A 23,938-nucleotide genomic window follows, 5' to 3' on the forward strand; every position below is an offset into this window, starting at 1 on the left:
TGTAAAAGAAGGGTATGTCTGGGCTTCCGCTGCCGCTCGCAAATTAGTAAATTGAGAAAAAAATCTGCCATTTACGAAATATTTTCACATCGCATTCGTATTTTTATGAGAAAAAATACAGGCTTGAGACATATGGGGCATCGCGTCATAACGTACAGCGACGTTCTTGAAGGAGGCGATTGAGATAGCCTACATATGAGAATGACGTCATTCAAAATAGAGTCTTTATAACGAATATTTTGACTGGTCGTAAATGTGGACTATTCGCATTAAAATCCAATCATATCATCTGAGACATGCTTCTTCTGCTGTCAACGGACAGCCACGTTTTTGATATAGTGTTAGGATTCTCCGTTGAAAGTAAAGATACGACTTTTTCTCTAGTCTGATTTTCATGTAAATAAAAAGGTAATAAATTCCTTTGAAGTGTTGTATAAAGCTATTTTAGCTGGTTGAGCGTACGTTCACAAAGCTAAAGATCATTGCCCGATGAACTAGACAAGGTTTTCCTGTCACACAATCTCTGTACGATCGAAAGAATGAGACAAACTGAAGGTTTTTGCTTTGTATCATGAACGTTTATAACACTATAAAAAGAAAGTACAGTGGCAAAAATCAGCACAAAAAATGAGAATTTTACTAAAAGTCGTACTCTTCAACTGTTCAATGTTCAATGTTCAGTTCAGACTCAGTGAGTGGCGGGATGGCATTGTGGAAAGCTAAAGATTGCCTGCAATGAACTCACAGCCAACTTTGGTGTCAACGGATACAGTCTGTGAATTATCAATGAACACTCACTTATTTTTCAGGTCAATAGGCCAAAAGTTGCTTGTCCGTGGCAACAAGCCTCTCTGTTTGCGAATTTTCCCATTCTACAATGACTATCAAGAAGCAATTGAGGCGATTTGACATCGAGACACTAAACTTTCAAAACCATAGACGTTTAGTTAACCCTTTAAGTTGCTGGTTTAAACTCTACAGAGTTTGCGCATGTGCAGTAACAAGACCACCTAGGTAATTTGAAAAATATAGGATACTGGTATAGTGCAATGATAATCCAAACTTCAAAGTAGTGAGGGATGATATAAGCACAGGAAAATTGATGACAAAGTGGTAAATTATTTTTCAGAAGCTTCAAAACATTCCTTTATACTACTTAAAGGTTCTTTTCTTTCTGTATTGTTCAGTTAAAATTGAAAAAATACCTTGAAGGCACAGTGGAAATGGCTGTTATTATTTGTACATCAGCCGTAAGAAAGTAAACATTGCCATGACAAATTTCATGAACTGCTTCTTTTATTGCAGAAGCCTTTAGGTCTCCATCACATTCGTACTTCATTATTTGCTCTTTCCATCAAGGACTTGAGAAGGTTGCATGTCTATGCATTGGGATTGTCTTTGACAGATCCGAACAAACAACCGTACAGACTGGTCAGTATTATTGCTGACATTGCACTATACAGACTATACAAGCCTGTTCGTGCTGAACCTATGACTGATGATCATCGTCATTTCATACATCTTCCATTTACTAACAAAGGAATTGATGCCATTAATATCAGCAATATACTTCACAACAAAAAGGTTACATCAACTATACCTGTATACTTTAAGAACCAGTCTGTACCTATTCTGTCATATCAATACACCAAGACAATCTCCAATAAAATATTCAATTACAATAAGGAATTCCTTCAAACACCAGCATCCTGTGACTGCTCTACATCTCCCTTCAAATATACTCCAGTTGGCCATGTCATCACTGGTGATCTGAACTTGGTTGAACATCACCACCTTCGTAAGACATTATCTTGTGGACCCAAGTTCAGAGATCCTCGCAGGATCAACTGGAACCATAATTTTAAGATCATTATGGACTCTGTTGAAGAATATGCCAGGAAATGGGCTAAAAGGGAGGATGTAGAGCTGGACACACTGTCAGAATGGGTCAAATCTGTGAGGAAAATAGTGCGTGGCCGTATTGGTCGACTAAGATCACATGTTTGCAGAAGACCCTATTCTGTATTTAAAGATCCTGATGCTGTTAAGTGTTTGAATGATGTCCATGACAAATATGTTGTCGTCCCTGCTGATAAAGCTGCCAATAACATTGTATTTGTCTGTAAGAAGTATTATTTTGAATGTCTTATAGACGAACTTGGTGTAACTAAGACCTCCACCAACTCCACTTACAGACAATCAATGTTCAACAAATCTGAAATTTTGGCAAACCATAAGTCATTTATGGATAATTTTAATATTACAACAAAGGATGACCATAATAAGTTGCCTAGCTGATACTGGATACCAAAGCTTAAACAACACCTTACAAAGCTAGGTTTATCGCAGGATCTTCAAAATGTTCAACAACAGAGTTATCGAAGACACTGACTTCTGTTCTTTGTACTGTTAAACGGGGACTTCAATCATACTGTGATGTTGTCTTTTCTCGGAGTGGTATAAATCAAATGTGGATATTAAAAAATTCGAAGGAACTCTTGGAAAATTTGAAATCAAGATCTGTTTCAAAAATAACATCTATTAAAACTTTCGATTTTTCCACATTGTATACCACAATACATGAAATTGAAAGAACGCTTGAAAAACATCATCAACCAAGCATTTTCTACAAAAACGGTTCACACCGTTACAAATATGTGGTATTGGGGTATAATTCCACATATTTTGTTAAAAATATACTAACGCTAAAGTGTTTTATACCGAGAAAGACATTATCAGTATGCTTGATTTCCTCATTGACAACATATTTGTTGAATTTGGAGGACACATTTTCCAACAGTGTATAGGAATTCCATGAGCACTAACTGTGCTCCCTTACTTGCCGACTTATTTCTGTTCTCATACGAGGCAGAATTTATCCAGAACCTTATCAAGCAGAAAAAGGTCTCTGTAGCTCGTACTTTCAACCTACATTTAGATACATAGACGATGTTATTTCATTGAATAACTCTGAATTCAGTAAATATCTCGCTATGATTTATCCTCCAGAATTGGAGATTAAAGAAACTACAGAAACGCGGCCTCTTCTGCTTCATATCTGGACATTTTACTTGAATTTGACTCCAATGGTCACCTTTCTACTAGGCTATATGACAAGACAGATGATTACAACTTTAGTATAATCAATTTTCCACACCTCATCAGTAATATTCCACTCTCACCTGCTTATGGGGTATACATTTCCCAGCTTATTCGATATGCAAGAGCATGCAGTTCATATGGTGATTTTGTAGAGAGACATGGCCATCTCTCTTACAAACTGTTAAATCAAGTTTACACCAGAGCAAGACTTGTCTCTACATTCAAACGCTTTTTTGGCAGGTATCGCAAGCTGGTAGATAAATACAATATCTCTCTTCGACAAATGATCACTGATGGCATCGGTGACATGGGGCCTTAGTTAGTGACCACTATCTATCTGACTTACAGATTGATATATGGCGGGTGCCACATGTGGGGCAGGATGCGCTTTCGAACACCTGACATCACTTCTTGGTCTTTTGGCCAGAGGTCCATATATCTTTCTTTCATGAATTTGACTTTGTTTGTACCGTCTATTTACTGTCTGTTCTGTGCTGTTTTGTGTCTATGTTTACAACTATTGTCTTACAAATTCTGACCTAGTGTTATTGGATTATGGATTGGTATGATTGCGATTATTTTATTATACAAGCGTATGAAATGTTACAGTTTTTCATGAATATTAATGCTCATGAATATAAATGAGCCGTCCAGTACTCTTGGAACTCTGGGGAGAACCCTGCTAAAGGGTGAGCATAGTGACCCAATTGTGAATTCTGAAAGACTAAAATATGAGTTGAGTATAACCAAAGAAATTCTGTGTGAAAATTACAGGGGGTTTCATTTCAAGATGCATGGGGCATACTTTTGGATCAGAAAGTTGATGAAATATATCTGTACATTAGTCAAAATTGGTGTGATATTGCCAACAAACACTGCTGCTTGTGAAAGGGGCTTTTCCAGGTACAACAGAATAAAAACAAAATCCAGGGCTAGACTAAAAGTTAGCACAGTTAGTGCCATTATGACAATTGCAATAGAGGCACCATCTCTGAGGAATATTGATAAATTTGACTTGAAGAAGGCATTTGCAGTGAGGTGTTCACTGAAACAAAGGAGAATTATTGCCTCAAAATCTACATGTATTGGTATGTCCAGTAGTAGCACATCCAGTCTTGCACCGTCTTGGAGAAACTCATTGACACTGCCAAAAGACTGGTAAACCTCCGGAATAGCATTTACTAATATTTTATCAAATTTACTAATAATTTAAAACTGGAATTTGTAAATTTACTAAGATTTTTTAAAACCCAGAGGAAACCCAGCATGTGGCTCCACCAGTTACCGAAGGAAGCTGTACAAGCATGGTTCTTTTGGTAGCTCAATTACAAGTTACAGTGTTACGGGAGGCCATGTTTGGAGCTGTGCCACAGTCCCTCCACCGTGGCTGAACACATCTTCGATATCGCCTGGTGACGAAACGAACTCTAACTTACCCAAAATGGTTGTATTTTTGGGCAAACATTTTGATCAGCATTGCAAGCTAGCTGTTATCACTTGAAAAAAAAAGATGTTGGATTTCAAACGCCCGAAGAGAACTGTATGACGACATTGCTCCGCATGTTTAGCCATTGCAATGCTGGTTTTAAAATACTGTTAACTCTTTTTATAACAAAGAATGGTAATCGAAATTGCCAATTCAAAGTGCTAGTTTTTCAGTTACATCAGTGTTCTCCCCAGAAATTTCTGAAACAGGATCGGCTAATTTGCATAACAATAGCTATGTAAATTTTATGTTAATAATGCAATACACATGTCACTTCATAGCATCAGAAAAATCTACGATAAAAGGATAAAGTAAGATACTTCATATATTACATCCATATTTTCATTCAAAGTCTTCCAGTTCTTTCTAGAACAAGTCATCGTTGATGACACAGTCCCCACTTGTTAATAATGGGTACTTTGATTACATGTCCTAGAGAGGACAGAGTCCTCTTCATTAATTAGGTCTGTGATAAAAATACTTTGATACAGATGGCGCTCAATGGCCAAGAATGAGTTCCATGGTGATGAAACATAAAACCAATGTAGGCCACCATCCTAAAGTTCATAAAATGAGTCAACTAGGAATTAATCAACAGGATGTTGCAAAACATTTTTGCATACAATTCTAACACTTAACAGATTATCACTGGTACCATATTTCATAAAGTTTGATGCAGTATTTACAACACTAGGAGATCAACATCTGTATCAAGTTTCATCACATTTGAGTTGTATTAATTTGTGGCTATATCACCCTAATTAGGAAAGTTCATTACTTATGCAATTACAAATTAATTAAAATGACACTGATAAATGTCTTTTTCAATGTTAAAGCAATGTGAGCTTAACATCGGTTAACATCTGTATAAAGTTTCATGAATTTGATGCAGTACATATTTCTTGACATATCAGCCTACTTACGAAACTTCAATAATTGACATGTTACTGCTACATGACGTGAAACAAATTGACGAGCATATGTATGAAATAGGTCAATGTCAACTTTGGATGATACTGGTGGAAATATGTCTGAGTTATGGCTCTGTACATGAAAACATCGTAATAAAATGGCTGCCTAGCAACCATATTGGATCGTATCACATAAAAAATCGATGTACATATGTATGACATAGGTCAATGTCCTTGTACCAACTTTGAATAAAATCAGTTGAGATATGCCTGAGTTATGCCTCTGTATATGAAAAATCGTAACAAAATGACCGCACAGCAGCCATATTGGATCGTATCACAAAACAAATTGACATGCATATCTATGACATTGGTCAATGTCCTTGTACCAATTTTGAATAAAATCGGTTGAGATATGCCTGAGTTGTGCCTCTGTATATGAAAAAATTGTAATAAAATGGCCGCCTAGCGGCCATATTGGATTGTATCACAAAACAAATCGACGTGCATATCTATGAAATTGTTCAATGTCCTTGTACAATGTTGAATAAAATCGGTTGAAACATGTCTGAGTTGTGGCTCTGTACATGAAAAAATCATAATAAAATGGCCGCCTGGCGGCCATATTGGATCGTATCACAAAACAAATTGACGTGCATATCTATGACATTGGTCAATGTCCTTGCACCAACTTTGAATAAAATTGGTTGAAACATGTCTGAGTTATGGCTCTGTACATGAAAAAATCGTAATAAAATGGCCGCCTGGCGGCCATATTGGATCGTATCACAAAAAAATTGACGTGCATATCTATGACATTGGTCAATGTCCTTGTACCAACTTTGAATAAAATTGGTTGAAACATGCTCTGAGATATCTGCGTGAACGGACGCACGCACGCACGCACGCACGCACGCACGCACGCACGGACATGACCAAACCTATAAGTCCCCCCGGACGGTGTCCGTGGGGGCTAATAACATTCACAATCAGACGTTTTATGTGATCCTCTGTTACTACCGTACATGTTTGTCTGTAGCCAGATTGCTATTCTAAAACCATGGACGTCTTTTTTAAACGTCCATGGCAAAACAGTCACATTGACAAGTTCATACGGGACTGGATATTGCACTTACAATATCGGAGTCAGAGGAGCATGCCTGCAGAGAAATATGTTGACTTTAAAACTCAATTCATAATGAAGAGAAGCCCGAAAATATTGATACCAGGTATTTTCAAGAACAAGATTTGAAATTGCAACGTCTTCTACTTCAACAAAAACGTACGAAACTTTGACAACTGCGTAGCGTCGGCCGCCATGCATTGTGTGGAGCACACTTGAACACACGCGACCTTTGAACCTATACTGTATACCCTAACCGTACGTACATAGCTGCTGTATTCAGATGATCACACGAATGATTATTTTAGCTCATGTAGTTCCTTTTTATTTCATTTCATGGTGCCTTGAATATTGTAAAACGGGTCATGGGTTTTGAAACTGGATCAAGTGCAATTGTTTCATAAAGTCAATCGAACAAATCCCTGCAAGTTACGAATGCGTGACACACATATGGCTTCAACGTCATGTTGAAGAAATGATCTCGAAATGATCTCGAAATGGCGAACTCGGACACGATCTGAACACGCGGCAGTACCATACATTTTTGCATCTGATTTTTGTCTCAATCAATCGTACGATTTCAGCCACTTCTGATCGAAATCACTTTTCCTGACCTTCGGATTCTTACCAGTGCGAGACATTGGTGGCAACGGCAGTTCAACCAGTTGCCTATAGTATAGATGCTTTGACCATCGAACTCCATGGCATGCTTTGACTGAGTGCCCGCTGGCAAAGATGCAACACCGAGCCTTTCGTTGAGTATACTCCATGTCCGTTGTATAAAATGTCATTATCTGTACGATCAGCAGCGTAACACATTTCATGCTTTTTGAATTTAAGTTTCATCCGTCTTAGCCGATGTTCATTTGCAATACGTCTGGCCTATTTATTCTCCTCACAGACAAGCGGACAAGCGCGACTTTGGGTGCTTTGCACCCTATAACCTTGCTGCGAATCCGTAGCCTCTGCCACTCGGGTAGCTTGGTCATTGGGTGGTAGCAAACCAACACGTCAGCAGAACGAACACGTCAAGGAGTGGCAGGGCTCGTTTTTGCAGCAACCGATAACCCTGCCTCATTGTGTGTAAAACACCTAAAGCATCGACATGAAAGGAGAACAGTATAACCATTTCACACATTTTGGCGATGGAATAAACCTTTTAATCATCTGGTACGTCATGTTATCGCCACATTAGAACCGTTTCACACTTGATACGCTCGCTGAAATAAAAGTGACAAAATCGCCGACGAGAAACAATAGGTCTTCAGCCACATTTAAAGAGAATCAGCGGACATGAAACAGGGTCGGCATGAAAAATAAAGGATCAGGCGAAAAATAAGGGATCGGGCGAAAAAAATAAAGGATCGGGGCCGATCCTGTTAAACGGCCTGGGGAGAAACACTGTACATATACGAAAAGAATGAACGAATTACGAGATAACTCTGAGCACCGAACACCACTAAATGGTGTGTCCCTCATCCTACAAAGAATACTTATACACACACACTTTCATATTCTCTGGGGCACTAAATTAAACTTCAAATACACTTTCATGTTCTAGGGGTACAAAATGAAATTTCGATTTATCCTTTAACGTACAGTCATAAAACACACTAAAATTTTCATGTTCTCACAACTTACATTGGACTTTAAACATAAGTTACCGTTAATTGGAAACCGCCATGGAGGTAGGAAGAGATCGCGAATCCGAGTAGCTGTTTTCTGCTGTCAACTAGGTGCAGTCTTGGAAAAAAAAAATTGAGAATGGTCAAAATCTGAAAGCCACGACCTAACTACCAGTCATTGGGAAAACTTTAAAGAAAAATTCAACACTTTACAGCAACGTGCAGGTGACAGGTCGTGGAGAGAAAAGACCGAAAAAATATATATGAAAGTCACGACTTCACCACCGGTGTTGGAGAAAAAAGTCAGAAAAAATTCAACACTTTACATTCATGACCTGGCTACCGGCCACGAAAAGAAAATACAGAGCAAAGTAAAAATGCCGAAAAAATTCAACACTATCCAGCCACAACACGTCGACCGGTCATGGAAAGACAAAAAAAGTAAAAAGCTGAAAGCCTTGACGTGGCGACCCGTCGTGGAGAAAAATTACTGACAAAAGTCTAAATCTGAAAATCACGACCTCACAACCGGTCTTGGAGAAAAATGTAAAAAATTCAATGGCACTTTACAGCCACAACCTGGCGACAGATCGTGGAGAGAAAATACAGAAAAAACAGTCATAAACTTGAAAGCCAATTCTTCACGGTCGTGGAGAAAAATTACTGAAAAAAGTCTAAAACCTGAAAGCCACGACCTCGCGGCCGGTCTTGGAGAAAAATGTCGGCAAAAATTCAACACTAAAGTTACAGCCACGACCTCGCGACTGGTCGTGGAGAAAAATTACAGAAAAAGGGAATGAAATAAACTACCTTCCGACAGATCTGGAGCGGGAAGATGGCAAAATTAAAAAGTCATGTACTATTATATAGCAATATGGAGAGAAAGCAGCTCTGAGGAAAAAAATCTGAATCACGGTTACTCTACGCTACAAGAGTAACTGTGTCTGAGTAACCTGACGGTCGATCGGATGAGAAACGTTAAATATTTTCGATCACATATATTGAGTATCTGGTTCCATTTTTCCACTCTGGATTTTCAGGCTTTAGCTCAATGATGTAAGGGGTCGGATGGAAGGGGTTCAACGAAGGGCTACTCAGTATATCCTTCACTACACGGATTTGGAGTACAAAGACAAGATTTTTACACTTAACCTTTTGCCCCTAACATACAGAAGAGAAATAGCAGATCTAATTATTTTTATAAGTGTTTTAATGGATGTTGTAAATTTTGATGGCTTAGTACCTTTTTATAGTTCCACTTCTAATTATTCCAGTACGAGATATAGTCAAGACTATTTATTGCTGGCGCAATAACATTTGACACCGAAGTCTCTATATACATAGGGAAACCACTGTCAATATCCCTATATCGCCAAGTGATTAGCCAAAGCGGTATCGCTAGTGCATTAGATCATCTTACAGTTTGTTTATCAAAAACACTGCGGGGTGCCCATGCTGTGTCTCATAGACAAAACACCATAGCAGAGGCTATTCATTTTGCGTGAACGATGGTACAAGAAAGGATTGACGGTTTGAGTAAAGTTACGTTGGTAAATTTCGATGAGCAGGGAACCTGTTGAAGCAACCGTATTTGACAGATTTTCCCTCAAAGTGAAGAAAAAGTGCAAGTGAGAAAACGGTAGCTGTCATGGAGCTCGCTATCGTTTGGCTTGGTTTCGTTGTGTGGGCGTGTCATCATAAATGCCGTCATTTCCACTATCTCACAAAAATTGTAAATTACGCCCGGCATTGAGGTTAAATGTGTATTTTTAACTTTCCTTTTTATAGAGTGATCAGCTTACGTCGAGGTTTACAATGTGCGTCTCTTGTCGTACATCAACCTTTCTCACGTTTTACACCCATCGCGCGATGAAATGTCATCTTACCTCGAGCATGTACTTCGACAATTTCCCGTCTAGCTGACAGTGTTTGCTTGAGTGAAATTCAAAGTCGCTAAATTTCTAAATTTGTTTCGAAGAAACCGGTTTTTCGACCGGTTTAAAGTAGATGCGTACTGGTATTCTAAGTGAGGAATAGATGGTTGTGTAAATAACTAATGGTACCGGTACGTTATCGGCCGTGCATCGATGTAAGTTACTAGGTAAAACTTCCAGGCTTCAACGGTCGTTTAACCGACATGTCGTAGCGAAATTCTGTGAGAACTAATACTGACAAGGTTTCGGTTTTCGGACAATTTCAGTGCATCAGCTGATATCAAGTTGAAACAAGTCATCGTTGATGACACAGTCCCCGCTTGTTAATGGGTACTTTGATTAGAGATCCTCAGAGAGGATAGAGTCCTCTTCATTAGGTCTGTGATAAAAATACTTTTGAATAAATTCGCTTGATACGTGTCTGAGCTGTAGTTCAGGACATGAAAAAATTGTAATATTGGTCATATCACAAAACAAATCAATGTGCATATGTATGACATTGGTCAATGTCCTTGTACCAACTTTGAATAAAATCGGTTGAGATATGTCTGAGTTATGGCTCTGTACATGAAAAAATTGTAACAAAATGGCCGCACGGCGGCCATATTGCATTGTATCACAAAAAAAAATTGATGTGCATAGCTATGACATTGGTCAATGTCCTTGTACCAACTTTGAATAAAATCTGTTGAAACATGCCTGAGTAATGGCTCTATACATGAAAAAATCGAAATAAAATGGCCACATGGCAGTTTATTGGATCGTATCACAAAACAAGTCGACAAGCATGTGTATGACATATGAAGTAATCCGTGTACCAAGTTTGAATGAAATCACTCCAGGCATCTCTGAGATATCTGCGTGAACGGACGCACGCACGCACGCACGGACCCACGCACGGACATGACAAAACCTATGTCCCCCCGGATGGTTTCCGTGGGGACTAAAACTATCTGCACAAATTTTCATCAAATTTGGTACAGTTGTACAAGAAACAGCACTCTAATCTCGAATTATGCAAATTAGACCTAATTATGCATGCCACACCAATACTAAATAGACCTGCATATGTATGCCATAGTGTAGTATCCTTGTACCACGTTTCAAAAGAATTGGCACAGGAATATCTCAGATATCTGCATTCATGAGCCCCTATGCATGGACACAGCATTAATAATAATTCATCCTGGAACGCCTGTGGATCATACCTGAGGACCCTGTGGATGGATATCAAGTACAGGAAGAAAACGGCCGTCACACAGCCATTTATGATCGAATCATTACAAAAATCGGCGTGCATATACATGTGATAGGGATTAATTAATATAGGTACCAACTTTCAATGCAATCGCGCCCGGCATCGCTGATAAATTTACGTGAACGAACGCACAGTCGTAAAATATAGGAAACAAAATGGCCGCCACGCAGCCAGATCAAAACAAAATCAATGTGCATATGTATAACATATAGAGTAATCTATGTACCAAGTTTGAAGGAATCGTTCTTAGCATCACTGAGAAATTTGCGTGAACATACGCACCGACATCAAATTCAGGAAACAAAATGGCTGCCAGACAGCCATATTGAATCGGATCGTAAAACAAATCGACGTGCATATGTATGGCATAGGTGATAATCCTTGTACCAAATTGTCCGTTGGGACTAATAAAGCGCGGATAGTCTGACTCGTTGCTGCTGGCGCACGGCGTGGCGGGGAATCGACGAATCTATGTTACAAGCATCCTTCAACTGTCGGCCATAACCTCTACAGTTGTCATCGACGGCTTTCGTGATTTTGAAGAATAAAGTAAACCGTAGATAAAGAAAGACCTTTTTCGCGGCTTTATTTCTGAAAACCTCTCCTCACGGGCAAAGGCGATGTACGTATGTACACCCTGTCCGAATCTCGGCCTTGACATGGCACAAGAAGCATGAGAAGTCATAGTTAAGTTACATTTATTTGCATGCGTCATACAGATGATATCATTATTCATAGGGGTATCCGATTGAAGTAGGCACATAGTATTCTCAAGAAACGTACGATGTAAAAGGACTATTCTCAATAAAACTGCTTCAAGCATATCATCAATTGCAAAGAACTCTGAAATCCTGCAGCTTTTAATCGCTATGGCAAAGTTTGTTTTTGACCTGAGCGTATCTGATCTAGAAGGCAAACTAGGTTTGACCCAAAGTTTGAAAATGTCTTTTCTATTCTAATCTCCCGCGGCATGGTCCACAGCCAGTGAGGTGCTACGTCGACGTTTCGTACTGACAGCTTACATCAAATCACCACAATCAGCGGCCATGAATTTTTTTTTCAAATCGCCTCTTCACCAAAATCACAGAGAAACGAGACAACACGGTGAGAAAAAAGGCATATCATCAATGCATGGTGTTGATAACTACATTTTGCTTCTATTCTACCCTGTGCAAAACGGGTACCTTTTCAAACCACCCGGAACCATCTGACCCGATTTCAGCTCGCTCGATACCAACTCGCCCGAATTCAATTTGTTACGCCGATGGTGTGAAAGACCGTAGTGAGCGGTACTGTTGCCAAAAGCTTGTCCAAAGGAAATAGTGTCTAGTACGATCAAATGATGTGATAATTTTATGTGAAATTGCCAATAAATACTTCGCCATTCACTGAACTCATCACTCGTGTTTGAATTCCGATACTCGTCGGAGATACAATGTTTCAAATACGTAGTTTTCATTCAATACTCACATACCCCTAGGCTACCCTGACGTACAACAACACAGACTCGTGTCTGATGACAACACAAAATATTTCATTTGTTTTATAATCTTTATTTATTTATTTATTTATTTATTTAAGCTTAACTTGTCAGAAAGATCAGAAAAGTTTTAAAAATCAAAGAGATTTATTTCGGAGAGAAAGTTGAAGAAAGAAGTACCGGTAGAAACTTGACAGTGCAAGCATAGACCCTCGAGAAAAACGGGACAGGCAACTGCGATAGACAACAAGGGTCTATGGGATTAGCAGCGTGGGATCTTACTTGGAATAATTAAGAGGTGTTAATGGGTCGGGGACGGAATGAAGCTGGACCCGATCGACTGCACAACGTCCGGTTCATAGACACGCGCATGCGGGTATACGGTAATAAGGTTTCGGATTACAAGTTATTTCGGATTACCCGCAAGTCCAATTTTAGAAAGAAAAGTGTTACAACTATTTTGAGAAGAATTCGTGAAAATGGTTTTAAAGTACTTTTTACATATTGGTAGCGAGATTCGATGCAACAAGAAGTCTGCAGGGAGTTAGTAAGTTGTTGTAAAGTGACAAAGTTTCGAATAGAAATCCGAAACACCTATCGCTGCAGTTCCAGACTTGACAGCAGTTGACATCACAGAGTTGTTTACATTCTGCAATCGTCCGTGTATCTCCAAATTTTCCCTCGTTTTTGCAGTTTTTAACCCTCGGAATATTTTCTGCACAAGAGTACTCCATGATTCGTTAAAGTATGTATGTTAACTACTGAAATGTTGTTGCTTGAAAACTGTGAACGGCCAAATTTACGAGGACAGCGTTCAGCTTTGTGTAAATGCATATCTACCTTACCGCTTCTGACTCCACCAACCGTTGGAGAGTCCTGATTTATCAGAAAGTTTCTCCTGACAGCGAAAGTCAGTGTTACAAATGTATTTTCTAGTACTTTGCGGATGTAGACATGTGTAGCTTATCCGAACTTTGGTGTTTCTTTAGGCTAAAACAGTACCAAAATGTTAGAGGTCATTTTCTGTGTACCCTGATTTTCGTCAAATGTTGCGTGACAGATGAAATAAAGGTCAGATTTTCGTTTTGCAGGACTGGGGAAGTGTAGACCTGTCTAACTTGTAAATGTTTGTTGTTATCGGAGATTTTTATGGTAGGGAATGTAAACTTATATTGTCGATACCTAGCAAGAGTTTTCTGTAGCGTCTATGGCTAAATGTACACTGTTTTTATCGTCTGGTTTTTTCCCGTTGGCTTCGGCTAGAATCCAAAATGTGATCTTCATCGTTACCAGAACATTCACCATGACTAGTATCAAAAAACCCCTCAAATTCTCTGTGTCATTACTCGGAACGTGCCATGCAAGAGCAAAGTGTACATATTCAGAACATCAGTTTGATCGTTAATGAGATTCAGTGTTAAGTACGAAGTAATGTTGTCGCGGACCGCTTGGCAAATAAACTTTAATATATTCCAAGATAGATCGCACAAAGAAACCTCAGCAGTTGCCTGTCCCTTTTTCTCGAGGGTCTATGGTGCAAGCCGGTTGGTAGACTTCTGTGGTGCTCATTTGCATAACAAGATTGTAATGCTTAGTGAGCATGGAGAAAATATCGAAAATACAGGAAACGTACGTTATTAAAGCCGCACCAGGACTTCAGCACGTGATCCCAGGGGTCCCTCAAAATGTTTCTAATACAAGCCGTGGCTTCAATTGGGAATTTGACGGTATTTGTTGGAGACCAAGCCTACTAAATCACCTCCAGCTTTGCTTTCTAATGATTTTTTTACTGCATTTCAACCCCAAATACAGTTTACCTAATTATTAAATCACCACATTATGTACTATAAGTTCCTGTAGGTATAAAATCGCCAAAAATAAGAAAATCTTATCACAATATTTATTAATTTTGTTCATATCAACACAATCTGAATAAGTTATGGTACTACCACTCAATGGAACCTTCATGCTAAACTTCAAACCAGCATTGGAAGTGGTTGTTGTAAAGATATTTTTTACCAAGAACAAGAAAGAAAAATAAAAAAAATATTACAATTGTTCATCTCATTCCGACATGGCAATATATGTATGAGAACATTTGTAGGGATTTACAAATTAGCAGACTATAAGGAAAAAATTTCAATATTCAAAACACAAAATTGAAATATTTCTCTGAAAATTTAAAATAAGCAACCTAGAAGCTGAAAAAGCTCCTTTGTGTTATGTAGAGAATGACTGTTTTTGACATATGTGTTGATGAAGGTGGAAACCTTGATGGCCCACTTCCGGTCAGCCTCACCAAAATGGCAAAAAAGCTGCAAAAAATACGTTATAAAGGATTTTACCATAATTTGAACATATTTAATTAAAATCATCTGCACGAACATGTCTACCAAATATCAAACATACAGGACAAGAAGTTTTTGAGAAACAAGTTTTTGACCAAATATGGCAAAAATTGTCCCAAAAATACAAAATTACCAACTTCAACCTAATTTCAATATATCATTAAGATAAGCCCAGAAACCCATTTACTAAATATCCAGGTATGTAAGCGGGCTGAAATCACCAAAGTGCGCCGGCAATCTGCGCCGGCGCATTTCAAACTGCGCCCCATTTTGCGCCTCCCAAACTGCGCCCTTACTCTGCGCCAAAACACTTCCTCCGAGTGTCACAACATCGAGTAGTCGCACTTGCGTAGCAGGACGCTTTAGCAGTGTAGACTGTAGATATTAATATCCATGCCCTAAAAAATGCAGCTCGAAAAATGACGTGAATTTGCAACAAGTTAAGCTTAATAGTAGTTGCTTTGGGACTACGCACATACGTACGTGGACACATGGAGGTAGTTAGCGGACAGTACCATAAGTTACTTCTCAAACAGGAGCTTGCAGTAAAGAAATTTTCTTTCAATAAGGTGTGAAAATATATCTTTCGCCAGTAAGATTTTTGACATGTTTTCAGAATGGAGTTTCGGAGGTACGAGACCATTTTATGTTTGTATGGGACGGATTACACTCACTTGGCGATATTGTGAAAGGATATGGCTTCAGCAGCAGTCAAAATTTGTGAATTTGCATTTCCATTAAAGGCCAGGGACTTGATACCCGGGATCAAGTTAATCCCGTTCACCTTTGACATTCACGGACGGGATCGAATGTTTATGTCTGTGTAAATTACGGTCACGATTAGTGTGCACAGGAGGTTGTACACAGGCCAATGTGTTGACATGCAAACAACAGATTATACGACACTGAATATAACGGCAAGACCAGTATACATGTACAGAGAAACAACGTTTCATGAAGCCCACAATGCTTGTAGCAATAATAAGCTTAGGTGTACTTCAACAGAAATGACAAAGGTACAGTCAATCCACGACGCCGCTGCAACTGGCGTTATTACGTTCCGAATTCGGCTTACCCGGGGCTCTGGCTGCAACTGTACAATTATTATTGCAGCTAAACGATAGCGTAGACGTCGTGCCATTGCCAAGATACTCTGCTGTTTCCGATCGTTTTGTCTACAGAACATACTAAAAACTCTCTCAATTCGACAAGAAAAGATAATTTCGGTTTGAAATCGGTGCATTAATTTATATTTATAAAAATAATAAAATGTGACATCACCGATCATAAGAAACGTGGTGTTGAAGAACATATATTTTTGAACAGAAGACTACGGTGACCATTTTCTGTAAGTATACATGTAATCTAACTTTGGCAAACTTGCGAGTCAAACATCTGTAGAGTAACGTCAATATTTTTGGTTTTGTTCTACTCATGTATACAATAAGTCAAATTTCGGGAGAGTATCTGTACATTTTCGATATCTGTGCAGCGCAAATGTGTAAACCGACCCTGCATTTATCCATCCTAAAGCCCATGATCAGTTCGCGACTGCATAACCCCCCTCTCTCTCTCTCTCTCTCTCTCTCTCTCTCCAAAAAGTTTAGCCATTTGATGTTTTATTTTGCCGACATTTATTTAACGGTTCACGATCACCGCTCAATGTCGATGTCGATGTTGATTTACGAAGTTTCCTCGCAACTAGAGACATGTCACGGCCTGGAGCTAGTTATCACTATAAAAAACATTCTGTGTAAACGTTTTTGCTTCCGAATGGAGGTGACAGGTGACTTCGTGTGTAAAATATTGAATGGCAATATGAATTTCACCGTTAAGAAAGTCTATGACTTTCAAACTAGTCGCACAAACAACAATAAACATGGCGGAGCAACGATACCGACATATTTTTTTTCCTCGACCTCTGATGAGAGCGACTCGCTGAAATTTTCCAACCTGGTATTGGTAAGTATTTGGCTTTGCCCCGTGTGCTGGGTTATGTACACGTAAACTAATTATACAAAAGTTGTATTCACTAATTAATAAGCCTTCCGAACACTAAAGATATTCGGATATCTGAACCTCAACATCGGTTACGCAGCTCGAAAGTTATCCTCCGAAACAGGACAGGAACATTGGTCAAAGCCGGATTTCGTATGGTTTATTATCATATATAGATATGGAAACACGCGGCTCATTGTTAGAAAGCATGCAATGCATGATGCTCCCTAGCTTGGTCCTTGGATTGTTGCCTTCCGTCTCGCCCCTACACACCGTCAATTGTCTAACAATCACAGGATTCAGTCACATGTGTCTTCAAATTTTGATACATTAATTCTACCAATCATCAAGCACGGAACACATCAAAAAACAATGGTCGCGGCTACGGGTTCAAGGACGTTCACGGGGAGAAACACCACGGATTTGTCGCAGAATTGTTATGACTAGCTTTATCTGTTTATGGAGAATATGGGCGATCAGCGTATGGTCGCACATCGAACCGACGCCAAGATAAAAATATGATGTCCGAAAAGTTTAGTTTTGTTTTATTCAACTGAGTCATCGCCTTTGTTATCGCCTAAACATCCTCGGGTTTGTTTTGTTTTCGGGCTGACTGAACATGAATATCTTCCCAATGCATAGAGTACGGCCGTTCATGCAATCATAGACCCATGTGCTTTGGCAAACGGGCAATTTTTTTTTGTACGTTGGTTAGAAACTAATGACAATATAGGTGAAGATGTTACATCTGTTAAATTAGGACTGAGAATTGAAGATTAAATTACTTTCATCGATCGACAAAGAAGAGAAAGAATGAGTCAGTGAATATCGAATCATAGACGGGAGAATCGAGGGTTATGATCAATTGGGAACAAAAATATTTTGATAATGACTAACACAACACCAAAAAGGAAATTTTATTCAACTTTGAAAAAGTCACCGCCTTTCGTTGGCATAGGATTCCATGGCAATGGACCAACACATGATATCGTTTAGGTCCCCAAAAATCTTCTAAAATGGCACGACGATAATAACTAAAATTAATGAACAATTAAAAGCCGTATTTAATGACACGATATCAGTTGTCGTTTCAATTTTGTTCCTTTCTGTTAGAAACTCCACAATGATGTTTTGGAAATCAAACGGAAATGCCATGTTCTCGGTGCTCCGATCGATCCTTCCATTGAGGTAAATTTAACTTCCATGATCCGCCCATGGATGTAAAAAAATAGATGATCCGCCTCAGTAAATATCTGAAGTTTCTACAGGAAACCTCTCTTCCGTTCACGGATCTTTTTTCGTCTTTCATTTTAGTTTCAAGTTATATAGGGTAAGGAAGCTAGAAATCCATCAAAACATCGCCCCAGGGTCGATGATCAAAAGTATGAGCGCGTTTAACATCAGCAGGTCGTTTCCCAAACCGCAACAGGGACTCGGAAAGCCGCCATAGTGTCACAGGACGCTAGACCTAGATTGTATGTAATTGTATGCTATCGTTTGGTCCGTTTCAAGGTTAATTGACTCTGATAACCTAATCACGGTCGTGATTCCCGTTTTTGACATAACTATATAAATACCCATCGGGATTGAGTGTTCATGGCGTCCCCTTTCACTTTGACCAGCACTTTGAATCAATCTGTGAATCGTACGTCCCAGCCCGATCAGTCTCTCGCTGATTTTTAAAACCTGGTAATATAGTTCTTCGTAGTCAGATATAATATTCTATTCTCCATTATGTAAAGATGAATGTCTCATTCACATTTTTATTTAGACGAATATATCAACTTCTTGGTGTTTGGAAATAAGTGTGTTGCAATAATTTCCATCGGGGACTTCAATGATGAATTCACTCAGCGGTTCGCACATGATACACAGCACTGTACTTCCATGGAGATCGTATCGCTGCTTTAGCAATGACTTTGATCGTAAGTTTTCATTCGACCAAAGTGATGAAATATTTGCTGACAAGCACTAACTATGCACAGACCGAGTTCACTTTACATTCTCACTATCGCTCGCACTTTCAAAGTGAGCACGTACACTTCAAGCCCTCACATTCGCTCTCCTAACTTTAGCCTCGCACTTGTCGATTTCCGGTACCCTTACATACCTAATACGTCAGGAATTCAGTCGTAAGGACGGTCGCATTTGCTGTTTGCACGTTAAATGAGAGTCTCAGACCCGGTCTCAAATTCACTCGCAAATGTACATCACAAAGCGAAATGGGAGTCTCAAGTTCAGTCGCAAACGTGATCGCACTTTGACTCTTCTATGAACTGAGTCTCAGAATCAGTCGCATTCCTTATCATTTGGGGTCGTCATGAATTGGAAGTAGCAATTATTGGACGATTCAAAGGTCGCAGAATTAGAGCAAGAATTACGGTCCACGAGGTTCCGATCAAACAAGGGAATGAGTATGGAGTGTCCGGTTTACGGCTGCACCGCCTATTCAGACACTGAGACAGCTAGGACACTCTCGCCATATACTGAGTATAGAGTTACCCTACGAAACGTATAATGGCAGAGATATTTGGCCATCGAAATAGTTTGAGAGTAAAATTTAGCGTCTTTTTTAACTGTGAAAGTATTTACCGAACAAGGTTCGGGTAGAAACTACAAACCGATTAAAGGTCGAGTTACGATGCAAATGACACTCGACTGGCCGAGTTACCTTCCCTCTCGGTGATGTTATTACATACTTCACATACGTGTCGGAAAAAATTACTCCCATCCTCCGCATTTTAGTGACACATTTCACCATATTCCCCACGAAAAACATGAATATTTCTTTGAAATCGCCTGACTAAACCAAAATAGACTACTAATACCGTGCTTGACATTGAAACTTTGCAATGGCGCAGAGTAAGGGGCAGTTTGGGCGGCGCAATATACGGCGCAAAATGGGGGCGCAGTTTGAAATGCGCCGGCGCAGTTTGCAGGCGCACTTTGGTGATTTCAGACCGCTTACATAGCTCAAATATCAAAGCAATCAGACAAGCAATTTTTTAGAAATTGCAGGTTTCTTCCTATTTCAATATATCATATTAACATAACCTGGGAACAAACACATTAAACATCAAACCTAGTATCAGATCAGAAGTTTTTAGAGAAACAAAATTTTGACCAAAAATTGCAAAAATTGCCCTAAAAATACAAACTTGCTGATTTCAACTTAATTTCACTGTATCATATTAAGATAAACCAAGGGAACCTCAATATCAAATTTTAAAGCAATCAGACAATTAATTTTTGAGAAAACAATTTTTTTAACAAAATTGAGAAAAATAGCCTGAAAAATACAAAATTGCAGATTTCATCAGAATTTGAATTTTGATCAACCGTAGGAAATTGTACACTAAATATCGAAGCTACCAGATCAGCAGTGTTTGGATACAAAAATTTTTGACCAGAGATTGGGAAAATTGCCCAAAAATTACAAATATGAAAATTTCAATACAATTTGTACAAACTTAACTGAGGTCATCCTGAGGAACATTGATACCAATTTTAAAGCAATACGACAAGCTGTTTCAGAGAAGAAGATTTTTCGACTAAAATCTAAAAATAACCCCAAAAATATACCCATGCAAATTTCACCCCCATTTTTACACACCTAACTTAGAATACCTAAAGGAACCTGCATACCAAGTTTCAATAAAATCTGACTTACGGTTACGGAGTTTTAGCAATTTGTAGGATTTTACCTTTCCCCCTCATTTGCATATTTTTAGACACTGACATGTTCATTTGAGAAAATTCACATCTCCACCCCTATGTGCACCTTTACACCAAATACTAAGAGGGCAGGTGCAGCGGTTTAGGAGTTTTTGACGTTGACGGACATATATACATACATACATACATACAGACATGCAAATGGAATGTAAATGAACTGAGTCACCTTATACGATAACCTCTCTTTGGTATTAATACACATACCAAATGCTAGCCAAGAAGTGTACAGAATTCTGTAACAGAAATGTTGATACCATGTACATTGAAAAGACTAGGAATGTAACAAATCTTAAGGTGGCATGGAAGGTTAAACACTTTGACATCTTCCCACTTTGCTACCTACCTTAACTTCTACAACTAGAACAGTTATAGTTTAAAATCAAGTTCTACTTCAATTTCTTGACTTTGTCAAATTTTGCACATTGATACACTACAACTAGAATATTAAGAATTCTTTCAGTGTGTGATTGGATCCTAGATAGATTTCATGAGCAAGTAATGACGTGATGCAAGTTGATCCCTCTAACCAAGCTTCCAAAATACCGTGATTATACGGTGCCGCTCAAATTTGATCAGAATTGGTACATACCAGTGTGGGTACCAAAGATCAACAATAAATGTTGTTTCTATCTGTTCAGTGCAGGAAAATTCTACGTTGATGATTTCTGCACAGTACAACCAGAAAAACAACAAGAAATATTAAACCAGAAAAACAATAAGAGTGACAAAAGTAAATAAGGTCTGAAACTTTAGGTACTGGAGGTCAACTTTAGCAATACGCATAGCAGAAGCAGCTAGCCCCTCTTAGTTTAGCATAAACAGTCTTCCCCCCTCTACTGTCTATGGTTTGAGCAGGTCTGTTAATATGTAACAGTTCATAAACAATGACAGAAAATGACTAAAGGTGAGTGGAGTGCCTGTTTCAGTCACTGGCATGCCACTACTCCAGCACATTTGCAGGATATCCCTTTTTCTTACCTCATTTGCACATTTTTGACACTGACGTGTTCATTTGAAAAATAATCGCAATCATACCAATCCATAATCCAATGACAGTAGGTCAGAATTTGTAAGACAATAGTTGTAAACATAGACACAAAACAGCACAGAACAGACAGTAAATAGACGGTACACAAACAAAGTCATATTCATGAAAGAAAGATATAGTATTGGACCTCTGGCCAGAAGACCAAGAAGTAATGTCAGGTGTTTCGAAAATAGTAAGCGCATCCTGCCCCACTGTGGCACCCGCCATATATCAATCTATAAGTCAGATAGGTAGTGGTCACTAACTAAGGTCCAATGTCACCGATGCCATCAGTGATCATTTGTCGAAGAGAGATATTGTATTTATCTACCAGCTTGCGATACCTGCCAAAAAAGCGTTTGAATGTAGAGACAAGTCTTGCTCTGGTGTAACCTTGATTTAACAGTTTGTAAGAGAGATGGCCATGTCTTGAACCACTCTTTTTGAGTGGAGATTTAGCCGAGCGGTTCTCTCTGTGACCTCTCCGCTAGGCGACTGATGCTGTATGTTGTGGGTTCGAACCCGATTGAAAACTAGCCGTATTCTCTACAAAATCACCATATGAACTGCATGCTCTAGCATATCGAATAAGCTGCGAAACGTATACCCAATAAGCTGGTGAGAGTGGAATATTACTTATGAGGTGTGGAAAATTGATCTCAACCCCTGCATCCTGTATACCAAATACTGAGATGGTAGCTTTGGCGGTATAGGAGCCTTTGTGTGTGACGGACATATATCCGCACATACATACCCACATACATACATACATACAGACATACATATGCCACCGACTCATCATATAAGCTCTCTTTGGTATTTATATAAATACCAAATATGAGCTCAAAATCATATGAAATTGGATTCTTTGAGGGTTTCTTACCTCACAGACCCTTGCAACTCTGGAATAGGTAAGTTTTTGAGGGTACTGGTTGATATTTTCATCACCCTCCTCACGGAAGAAAATCAGAATTTCTTCTTCACCATTAGTAGGCGTCACTTTGTATGCAGATATGAATTCTGGATCTGTAGACATGAAAATTTACAAAATATTTCTCATGTTTTAAATTCTTACAAATTTTGTAGCAGTATAGTGAGAGTACAGTTCAATCATTTCTGAAACTGGTCAAGCTAACAGAGGAAGTGTCACAACAACTCAACATCTCAAATTCATATATGAACACTACTATGCAGCATAAAAAAAATTAATACCAGTATTTTAAAAATACATATTATCAAATGCAAAGACTGAACAGTGCCTTTTGGTAAGGAGTTAAGATCATTGCAGTTAAATGCTTACCCCTTGGAACATGCATACCAAAGTTTCATAGCAATCACATGAGCGATTTCAGACAAGATGATTTTTTGGCTAAATATGAGCCAAACTGCTCCAAATATTAAAAGACAAAAATTTCACCACAAGCATCTGACTGACGTCACAGACAAGATCATGAAGGTGCAGCCAACAGAGCTATTCATTGAAAAGCTGTTCCGGAGCAATTTTTGAGGGCAGGGGAAATTTTAATTTTGCTTGGGCAGGGGACATACTTTTAGGTTGCAGGGGAGCAAATTTTAGTTGTTTTTGTTCGGGCAGGGCAGATATTGGTTGATTGTCCTGGAGACAGGGCTTTGCCAAAAACCAGGAGAGAGGGGAAGCTACAGGGGAAGTTGAGCCATAGTGTTTCCGGTACAAGGTCACTGCAGTATACGGTATGTCTGCATGGGAATCAATCTGAACAGGAACTTACAGGACCTTGGGCGCACAATAGGGGATTGCTGATGACGTAAGCATTTATATACACTAAGTGGGAGTTTTTGAATTCTCATAGCATCGCTTTGACCGTATGATAAATTTGAATAATCATGATGGGCACTTTCGTGACATATGCAAAGAGGGGTCAAATGGTCGTA

General features: G+C 38.9%; 1 protein-coding gene across 2 annotated transcripts in view; it reads right to left on the reverse strand.

The window, feature by feature from the left end:
• Nucleotides 1-23,938, reverse strand: part of LOC139121062 (uncharacterized) — a 220,362-nt gene that overhangs the window by 132,331 nt on the left and 64,093 nt on the right. For both annotated transcript variants that reach the window (XR_011549215.1, XM_070685681.1), the window contains one exon: nt 22,911-23,053. The gene's annotated coding sequence lies outside the window, so the exon portion shown is untranslated. The remainder of the gene's footprint in view (nt 1-22,910; nt 23,054-23,938) is intronic.

The sequence above is a fragment of the Ptychodera flava genome, chromosome 21, assembly GCF_041260155.1.
Source record: "Ptychodera flava strain L36383 chromosome 21, AS_Pfla_20210202, whole genome shotgun sequence".
Lineage (NCBI taxonomy): Eukaryota > Metazoa > Hemichordata > Enteropneusta > Ptychoderidae > Ptychodera > Ptychodera flava.